Genomic DNA, 9,803 nt, shown 5'->3' with positions numbered 1-9,803 from the left:
TTCCGTCTCAGGAGCTCTGAGGTAACCAGAAAGAACCACGTTGATATCAATCCAGCAAAAGAGAAGGAAATTAGTATTTATTCTTTCATCTGACCTGTTTCTGTTCCCTTCCTCCCCAGGGGGGGGGGAAGGGTTCATGGATTGCTTTAGGATGGGGGGAGACTCTAAATACAGCCCCAGACCTCTGGAGTTGTAAAACAGGTTTCGTATGAACACCAAATTCTTCCTCAGCTGAAACATCAAATCCCCCCCCCTTCCCCAGATCCAGCGGGCCTGCCTAGTGGCCATATTCAGCATGTCCCTGGACACTGATGTGTTTCTTCCAAGCTCTGTATGTTCATAGCGACCTTTGGGAATCAATATTCTAGCCTATAACTCATGCCCTCAGTTGCTATTTCAGCTCCCAGGGATCTGCTTGAGGGCTGGGAGAGAGCTGTATTATGTACAAGTAGGTTGTACTGTGTTATACACGTGTGTTATACACGGCTAAGTTGGCCCTCACAACCCACTATCAGAGCCACACAGAGCCACACATCTGATTCTGTTTTGTGTAAGGTTGTGTACAGGCCTGGATTTATACACAATCCCTCACACTGTTGCCCTCAGTCCCACTTTTCTGAAGGCAATATGGCCCTGCCTTCTTACTTTGCCCCAGCAACCCTGGCAGACCTCACTGCAGCTCTAAGCTGGCTTCCTGCCCTTGATGCTTTCTGCCTGTTTCTGGATATTTCACTTCACCAAGCCTCAGTTCCCTCAGCTCGCAAACCGAAAAAACAATGATGCCTGGTTTACAGAGAGCGTTTGGAAGATGAAACTAGGACACATAGAAAATAGTTAGTACAATGTCATCGTTGTTGTCAGCATGGTCTTTACTGAGCACTCCACTCAAAGGCAAACTCTCCTTCTGAAGAAGATGAGAAAGAAACTAATGGGGGAACAGAGGTCAGGGTTTCTGTTACATTAGTGATGTGGGAGAGTACTATAGCTGTATATCCAAAGCACAAGCTCAACACTGAAAACATGAGTCTGAGCTGCAACCACCAAACTTTGTAAAGTCCCTGTCAAGGTAGCTGGAGAGGAGATTGGGAGGGTGAGGGCATGAAGGAGTTTGGCAACACTGGTGATGGGAGTTGAAATTGGTGTTGGGATTGGTGTAGAAATATGCCTAAAACTCAACTATCAATAACTTTGTCAAGCACAGTTCTTTAACTTAAAAAATAAAGAGGTGCCAGAGAGATAACACAGTGATAGGGCATTTGCCTTGCACCCAGCCAAACCAGGATGGAGCCGGGTTCAATTCCTGGCATCCCATATGGTCCCCCGAGCCTGCCAGGAGCAGTTTCTGTGTGCAAAGCCAGGAATAACCCCTGAGCGCTGCCAGGTGTAGCCCAAAAACAAAAACAAAATGAACAAACAAAACAGACAAACACCGAAACAAAGAAAAAGAGATCCCTTCTATCCTTGCTTTTATCCTTGATTGGTGGTTGTTGCGACCATGCAGGACTCCCACACACCTACCTGTGACTGTAGCACATGGACATGAGGTGTGTGGGTGATACCTGGGCTTCAACTCAAACTTGTGAAACAGGAGCTTTGCCACTAGAATGGGCGGCCACCTCAACATTCCACTTAACACTACTTGGCTACCTTTAAGGCCTTTTTTCTCTCCTTCCCCTGCAGGCTGAGCTGTGGTTTCAGGCGGAAGCTTACATGTCACCTATTTGGCCAAGTGCCACTGTGTGATTGCTCCTTTCAAGTAATGGTATCAGCCTCTGGGCTTCATATGGTCACACCCAGGCCCCACCTTTGTCTTTCCTGAGTAGGCTCCTGTGTCTCCCAAACAGCGCCATCTTGGGGTCAGGCTTGGTCTCCCCAGGGGAGGGTAGAAGGAAACACTTCCTATCACGCAGCCAAGTCACCCCCACTGCCCCCACCCTTCACCACACTCACACCCTGTTTTCATGCCCCAGCCTGCCTCTCCCTTAGCATGCACTATCCTTCCGCCTTGTCACCCCAACATCAGTAGGAGCCCATTCATGGGGCAACTCCAAGCTTTCATCATTCCTGGAAGCCTCACCCCAGCTACTTTTGTGTGTCAGCGAGGTTTAAAGGGAAGGGCCTGGAAAAAAGAAGACTAAAGTCCTAAAATAGATTTGGGGCACTAACTTCTCCTTCTCAGAACCCTGAGTGTCCTCTGACCAAAAAAATAAAATAAAATAAAATCACAATCCATGCTGAGACATCACTCATTTTCTCCACAAATATGAATAGATGCTTTTTAGGCACCAGCGACACAGCAACACACCAGTAAGCCTGAAACATGTTCTCAGAACCCTTAGGAAAATGCAGACGGGCAACATGCCGTTACTCCAGAAGGAAGAACATCCTATGATAACAAGTGCTAAAATGAAAGATAAGAGATTAGAGAGAGGGGTTGGAGTGATACAGAGAGCAGGGTGTTTGGCTTACATGAGACTAGCCCAGGTTCAATTCCCCATATCTCATTTGGTCCCTCATGCACCTCCAGGAGTACTTCCTGAGTATTCACCCAAGAGAAACCTCTGAGCAGTGCCAGGTGTGTGCTCCCCCACAAAAAATAGAAGAAGCTGGAGGGATAGCACAGAGGTTAAGGTGCTTGTCTTGCACATAGCCAAACCTGGTTTTATTCCCAGCACATATAGTCCTCAAAAAAGCCACGCAAAGCTATCCCTGAACACAGAGTCAGCCAGGAGTAAGCCCTGAACACTCCCAGTCCCCTGAAATAAAATAAATAAATTAACATTTTTAATTAATTAGAAGATTAATTCAATGTTGAGGAAAGTAGGAGACAAGGCATCTCAATGGCACACCTGCCGTACAGATAGGACCCAAAAATTCTCCCAGTCCAGTGCATCACAGGTTATAGCACTGCCACTAGGATCCAGTGTCACAGCCAACCAAAGGGAGTCACTCTCACTCATCCAAACAGCAGCAGAGGGAGAGGGAAACGAAACAATGGTGTGCTGGGGATGGAAAAATAAATGACTGCAGAAGATTCGACCCATAAGGTCCTCCAGTTCCCACCTGGAGTGATCCCTACATGTAGAGTCAGGAGTCAGCTAATACTGTACTCTCTGAGGATGGATCTCAGGGTCTGGACAACACTTTCAATGCAAGGAATGATAAGCAAAGGGCCCTCTGACATAACAAATGAGGTCTGAGCGAAAAGAACCAGATTAGCTATTATCCTTTCAAAACAAAAACATCGCCACCCACTGCAAGAGCAAGTGGAAATGAGTGGGTGTGTGCAGGGGACTCCTGAGGATGAACTAGCCCTTAAGCAGTCTCAGGCAATGATGGGGGCAGGGCACATGGCACTGACTTGGCTTCACTCTAGCTATGATCAGCACAGTTAGGAGAATGCTTTTTTTTTCCTTTTTTTCTTTTCTTTTTTTTTCCTAATCACTATGAAATTAAATTTTTTTTTTTTTGGTTCTTGGGCCACACCCGGTTGACGCTCAGGTGTTACTCCTGGCTATGTGCTCAGAAATCGCCCCTGGCTTGGGGGGGACCATATGGGACGCCGGGGGATCGAACCACGGTCCTTCCTTGGCTAGCGCTTGCAAGGCAGACACCTTACCTCCAGCGCCACCTACCCGGCCCCGAAATTAAATTATTTATGATTGGGTTTCAGGCATACAATGTTTCAACACCAGATCCCTTCCCAGCATCCACTCCTTCCACCAATGCTCCCCACTTCGTTTGCCTCCCATTTACCAATTTGTTTCTACAGCACTATTTTTTTGTGTTTTGTTTTGTTTTGTTTTTGGGTCACATCCGGCAGTGCTCAGAGATTACTCCTGGCTCCACGCTCAGAAATAGCTCTTGGCAGACTCGGGAGACCATTTGGGATGCTGGGATTCAAACCAATGACCTTCTGCATGAAAGGCAAACAAACGCCTTACCTCCATGCTATCTCTCTGCCCCCTTCTACAGCAAAATATATATTTTGTATATGATACATATTGCTTTATAGTATACATTATTATATGACAACATATATGTAAACATATATACATATGTAAGTTTTTTCACTGTGGTTTACAGTACTGTTGCTAGAGGGTTTCATATATAACACTTGACCATTTTTCAGTAACACCTCCTCCTCCCTATTGAGCGCTTCCCTCTCTGTCCCTTCCTCACATCCCCAAGTGGCATTTTTCCTTTAAAGACTAGTTCTGGGGGGTGGGTGGAGAGATAGCATGGAGGTAGGGCATTTGCCTTGCATGCAGAAGGACGGTGATTCGAATTCCAGCATCTCATATGGTCCCCTGAGCCTGTTAGGAGCAATTTCTGAGCATCGAGTCAGGAGTAACCCTTGAGTGCTGCTGGGTGTGACCCAAATACCAAAAAAAAGAAAAAGAAAAAAAAAAGACTAGTTCTCAAATTCTTAGTTTCCGCTGCTTTTAAGCATCATTATTTCCCAGTTATGTTTCTTTGGGGGGGTAGGTCACACCCAGATTGCTCAGGGGTTACTCCTGTCTTTGTGCTCAGAAATATGGGATGCCAGGGATCGAACCCAGGTTGGCCGCATGCAAGGGCAAATGCCCAACATACTGTGCTATCACTCTGGCTCTGTTCCCCTTTATGTTTCTCTGTGCCTGGCACATGAGACAGATCAGGTGGATTCTTTCCTGCTTCCCTCCCTCCCCAGCCTCCCACCTGCTCCCTGATTGTCAGGTCCAGAGACCAGCTCCACAGAAAACCACTTTCCCTGATTAGCTACTGATCTCAAACAAACTGAGATATGTACAATTCCTGACCCTGAACCACCAATGAATCAGAGGTGGCACAGAGTGAGCAGGAACAATGGCATCCTGCTGCCCAGCTTCGTGAGAGGTGCCCAGGTCTCTGCAAGGACCAGCTCCTAGGCAACCAGAACTGCTGACTCACCCCCTGATCACTCGAACCTTGACTTAGGTAGCATGCTTACAGGGCTGTGGAGAGGAGAAAGGGGGGGGGGTGAGAAAGGAAAGAGCAGTCTTGGGCAGAAAAAGCTTAACAGGCTGAGCATATGCATTGCATATGGGGAAATCTATATTCCCCCCTCCTGCATCACATATGGCCCCCTGAACACAGACCTAAAAGTAACTCCAGAGGATTTCCTGGCATGACCCCAAAAAGAGATCTTGGCTAGGGATCAACCTAAGTCTCTTCCTTCCCTAGTTAGGTTGGGCTTTGTGGATATAAAAATACATGGTGGGTGTATAAGCACACCCCAAATATGACTGCGCAGTCGATGACCTATAATTGATTAAAGATTTCAGAAAAGTTCCACACCCCAATCAGTCCTAGTTCATTCTCCTGGGGTGGGGCACTCGCTATGGGCAGGTTTCCATTGTGGGCAGGTCTTCCTGATGTCAGCAGGCTCCAGCACTTTCTGCAGAATAAACCAAGATAAGGGACCAGGGGCCGAAGAGAAAGCACGGCAGTAGGGCATTTGCCTTGCATGCAGCCAACCCAGGACGGATGGTGGTTCGAATCTTGGCATCCCATATGGTCCCTGGTACCTCACAGGAGCAATTCTGAACACAGAGCCAGGAGTAACTCCTGAGCGCCACCGGGTGTGGACACCCCCGCAAAAAAAGATAAGGAACCACAAACCTTGAACCTCTGAAACAGACAGTGAGTTCAAGTCCAGGCACTCCTAAATGTGTGCAACTTTTCACCATATCTAACGTGCCCTGAGCCAACATTCCTCCCATCTGAGACAGAGGCTTACATATGAGAGGGTCACAGCCCAGCCCCCCCCCCCAAAAAAAACACCAATCTCAGTGCATTCCTCTGCTGTTCCCCAACTCTCCAATACCCTGCCCTCTAATCACACTCCAAACTAAGCACCCTCTCCCTGCTTCTAAACATGGGACAGTATCATTGTGAATCTTATGGAAACTCCAACTGTCCTCGGGTTGACAAAATCTGCCTCCAGGACACTCTTGGCAGCAGACGGTCAGAGTTCACATTTTGGCTCTGCTATTTTCCTACCTTTCTAACTTTGGACAGGCTAGTCAGCTTCTCTGACCTATGGGTGCTCCTCTGCAAAATGAGGATAATAATAGTAGCTATTATTATCCGAGGATTAAGCCAGATTATGTATGTAAAGCAGATGTGCCTGGCACACAGTAGGTGGTTGCATTGATGACTGCCATTAAGAACAAATGCAGGGCCCGGAGAGATAGCACAGCGGCGTTTGCCTTGCAAGCAGCCGATCCAGGACCAAAGGTGGTTGGTTCGAATCCCGGTGTCCCATATGGTCCCCCGTGCCTGCCAGGAGCTATTTCTGAGCAGACAGCCAGGAGTAACCCCTGAGCAACGCCGGGGTGGCCCAAAAAACCAAAAAAAAAAAAAAGAACAAATGCACAGGGCCAGGTGGTGGCGCTAGAGGTAAGGTGCCTGCCTTGCCTGCGCTAGCCTTGGACGGACCGAGGTTCGATCCCCCGGTGTCCCATATGGTCCCCCAAGCCAGGAGCGACTTCTGAGCGCATAGCCAGGAGTAACCCCTGAGCGTCACCGGGTGTGGCCCAAAAACCAAAAACCAAAAAAAAAAAAAGAACAAATGCACACCGGGCAGGAGAGATAGCATGGAGGTAGGGCATTTGTCTTGCATGCAAAGGACAGTTGTTCAAATCCTGGCATTCCATGTGGTTGCCGAGCCTGCCAGGAACAACTTCTGAGCATAGAGCCAGGAGTATCCCCTGAACATTGCTGGGTGTGACCCAAAAAAAAAGGGGGGGGGAGGCCGGAGAGATAGCACAGTGGTAAGATGTTTGTCTTAGACACAGAAGGACAGTGGTTTGAATCCCGGCAACCCATATGATCTCTTGAGCCTATCAGGAGTGATTTCTGAGTGTAGAGCCAGGAATAACCCCTGAGCACTGCCAGGTCTGATAAAAAAAAAAAAAAACCTCATATAGTCCCTTGAGCCTGCCAGGAGCAATTTCTGAGGGTAGAGCCAGGAGTAACCCCTGAGCACTGCCAGGTGTGTTTTATTGTGACCAATAAAACAAAACAAAGAACAAATGCACAGGGCCAGAGTAATAACAAAGAGGAAGGGCATTAGCCTTGCACGTGGCTGACCTGAGTTTGATCCCCATCATCCATATGGTCTCCCAAGCCTGCCAGTAGTAATTTTTGAATGCAGAACTAGGAGTAACCCCTAATACCACTGGGTGTGGCCAAAACAAACAAAAAAGAACAAATGCACCTTCCTTCCTCCCTTCTTTCCTTCTTACTTCCTCCCTCCCTTTTCCTCCTTCCTTCCTCTTTTCTTCCCTTCCTTCCTCCCTCCTTTTCTCCTTTTCTTTCTCACTTCCTTTCTTCCCTCTTTTTTCCTTCCCTTCTTTCTCCCTTCCTTCTCTCAGTCCTTCCTCTAGTGAAATCAAAGACACTGTTTTATCTCAGAAGGCCACCCTCAGTGCTGAAGTGGTCCCTCCTTGTGTGGTGAGGAACCATGTTCATCAGTGAGACAGTGAGAGGATCTCTGAGGTTTCCCAGGAAGCAGACTTGCCCAGAACTCACAAGAAAGTGTGTGTTTTCCTCAAGGAGAAAGTTCAACCATTTTCTCCTCCCATTTTGTGTGTATATGTGTTTGTTTTAGTTTTGAGATCACAGCCAGCTATACTCAGAGCTTACTCTTAGCTCTGTACTCAGGGATCATTTCTGGTGGGTTAGGGGGACCACATGGGGTGCTGGGAACTGAATCTGGGCAGGCTATGCGCAAGGAAAGCTATAGTTCTGGCCTCTTCTCACACTTCTGGAGGAGAAAGAAGAGAAACTTCTAGAGAAGGAAGAGAAGCTTGTTTTATTTTGTTTTATTATCCGGAAGGTTGTTTTTTGTTTATGCCATACTCAGCAGTGCTGAAGGGATATTCCTGAGATCAATCCTGTAGGTGCTTGGGGATGCAATGCCAAGACATGATCCCAGGCTTTCTACCTGCAAATCATGCACTCAACCCTTTGACTCAGTTTCCTACCCTGGACTAGCTGCTGAAGGGTTCTGATTGATGCCAGAGCTGTGCAGGGTGGAGTGGAGGAGAGAGGAGGCTCCACAGAGGGCATCCCTTCTACTAACTAGTGCTAAAACTAATTACAAGCCCTTGTCTTGGGTAACAAGCCCAGAGTCACTCAAACTCAAAGCTAAGGAGAAGCCATTGCTGGTTTCATTCAACCTTTTTTTTTTCATCCCTATCTAATTTGGTTATCAGAAAGTGTTGGGTACATCAGAAAGTGTTGGTAGGGGCTGAAGAGATAGCACAGCGGTCAGATATTTGCCTTGCATGCGGCCAACTCAGGAGGGACTTGGTTCAATTTCTGGCATCCCATATGGTCCCCCAGCCTGGCAGGGGCAAGTTCTGAGTGCAGAGACAGGAGTAACCCCTGAGCACAGCTAGGTGTGGCCCCAAAACCAATCAATTAATAAGTTAAGAGATAGTGTGGAGGTTGGGTGTTTGCCTTGCATGCAGAAGCACGGTGGTTCGAATCCCTTCACCCCATATGATCCCCCGCCAGAACCTGTCAGGAGTGATTTCTGAATGTAGAGCCAGGAGTAACCCCTGACCGCACTGCTCAGAGGGCCATATGGGATGCTGAAGATCAAAGCCAGATCAGCAGCATGCAAAGTAGACACTGCACCCACACTACTATCATTCTGATCCCCTCAAATATTTTTAAGCCCATGTACAGAGGCTTGAGCCATAGTATACTAAGTAAGATGCTTGTCTTGCATGTGGTCAACCCGGATTGATCCCCAACACCCATGCACCATAGGAGTGATCTCTGAGCACAGATCTCAGAGCACATATTCCACCCCTTACCCCCAAGAAAGCAAGATTAATTCTGAAAGTGCTGAAAACCACTTAACACAAAAGGTGCTAGTCACACAGAAACCTGTGTGCTCTGTGAGCTGCTGCTCTGACAGAATCCCCTAAGGGGAGTGAGGGCGTATGTCCTGTCTGGATAAGGTAGAATGAACTCATAGTTCAGGTTGGCTCCTAACTGTCTGGCAGAGGGTTTTTTCGTTTTTTGTTTTTTGTTCTTTTTTTCATATTTTTAAGAAGTTAATGCCGGGGATGGAGAGATGGCACGGAGGTAGGGCGTTTGTCTTGCATGCAGAAGGACGGTGGATTGAATCCCGGCATCTCATATGGTCCCCTGAGCCTGCCAGGAGCAATTTCTGAGCATAGAGCCAGGAGTAGCCCCTGAGCGCTGCTGGGTGTGACCCAAAACACACACACACACACACACACACACACACACACACAAGAAGTTAATGCCAAAGTTAATTTTAGAGGTAGGGCATTAGCCTTTCTTACAGCAGGCTCAGGTTTCATCTCAGCTCCCCAGATGGTCCCCCAAACTAGTGAAGAGTTGAGCACTGAGCCCAGAACCAGGAGTAAGCCTTGAGCACAGCTGGGTGTGTCCCCCCACCAAACACACACACACACACACACACACACACACACACACACACACATACAACCAGAAGTCTAGGAGGCAGGGAAACAGAATGGAGATTGTTTGAGGGTGAGTGGGCTTTGTCTTTGAGACTCTTCCCTCCAGCACCTTCTCCCATTCAGTTTCACATAGGTGAATCAAGAGGAACCTCTGAGTCAGGTCCATTTCAAGTCCTGACCATTTATTGGGGTAGGGATACCCCAGAATCTGGGTTCAGAGAATCCCTGGAGAGATGACCTTCCTCGAGTATCGGAATCCCTCAGAACAAGATACACTGCCCTTAACTTCAACGAGATAAGGGCCCGAAAGAT

The sequence above is a fragment of the Suncus etruscus genome, chromosome 14 (genome assembly GCF_024139225.1).
Source record: "Suncus etruscus isolate mSunEtr1 chromosome 14, mSunEtr1.pri.cur, whole genome shotgun sequence".
In the NCBI taxonomy this organism is placed as follows: domain Eukaryota; kingdom Metazoa; phylum Chordata; class Mammalia; order Eulipotyphla; family Soricidae; genus Suncus; species Suncus etruscus.
This window is presented reverse-complemented; position numbering follows the sequence as displayed.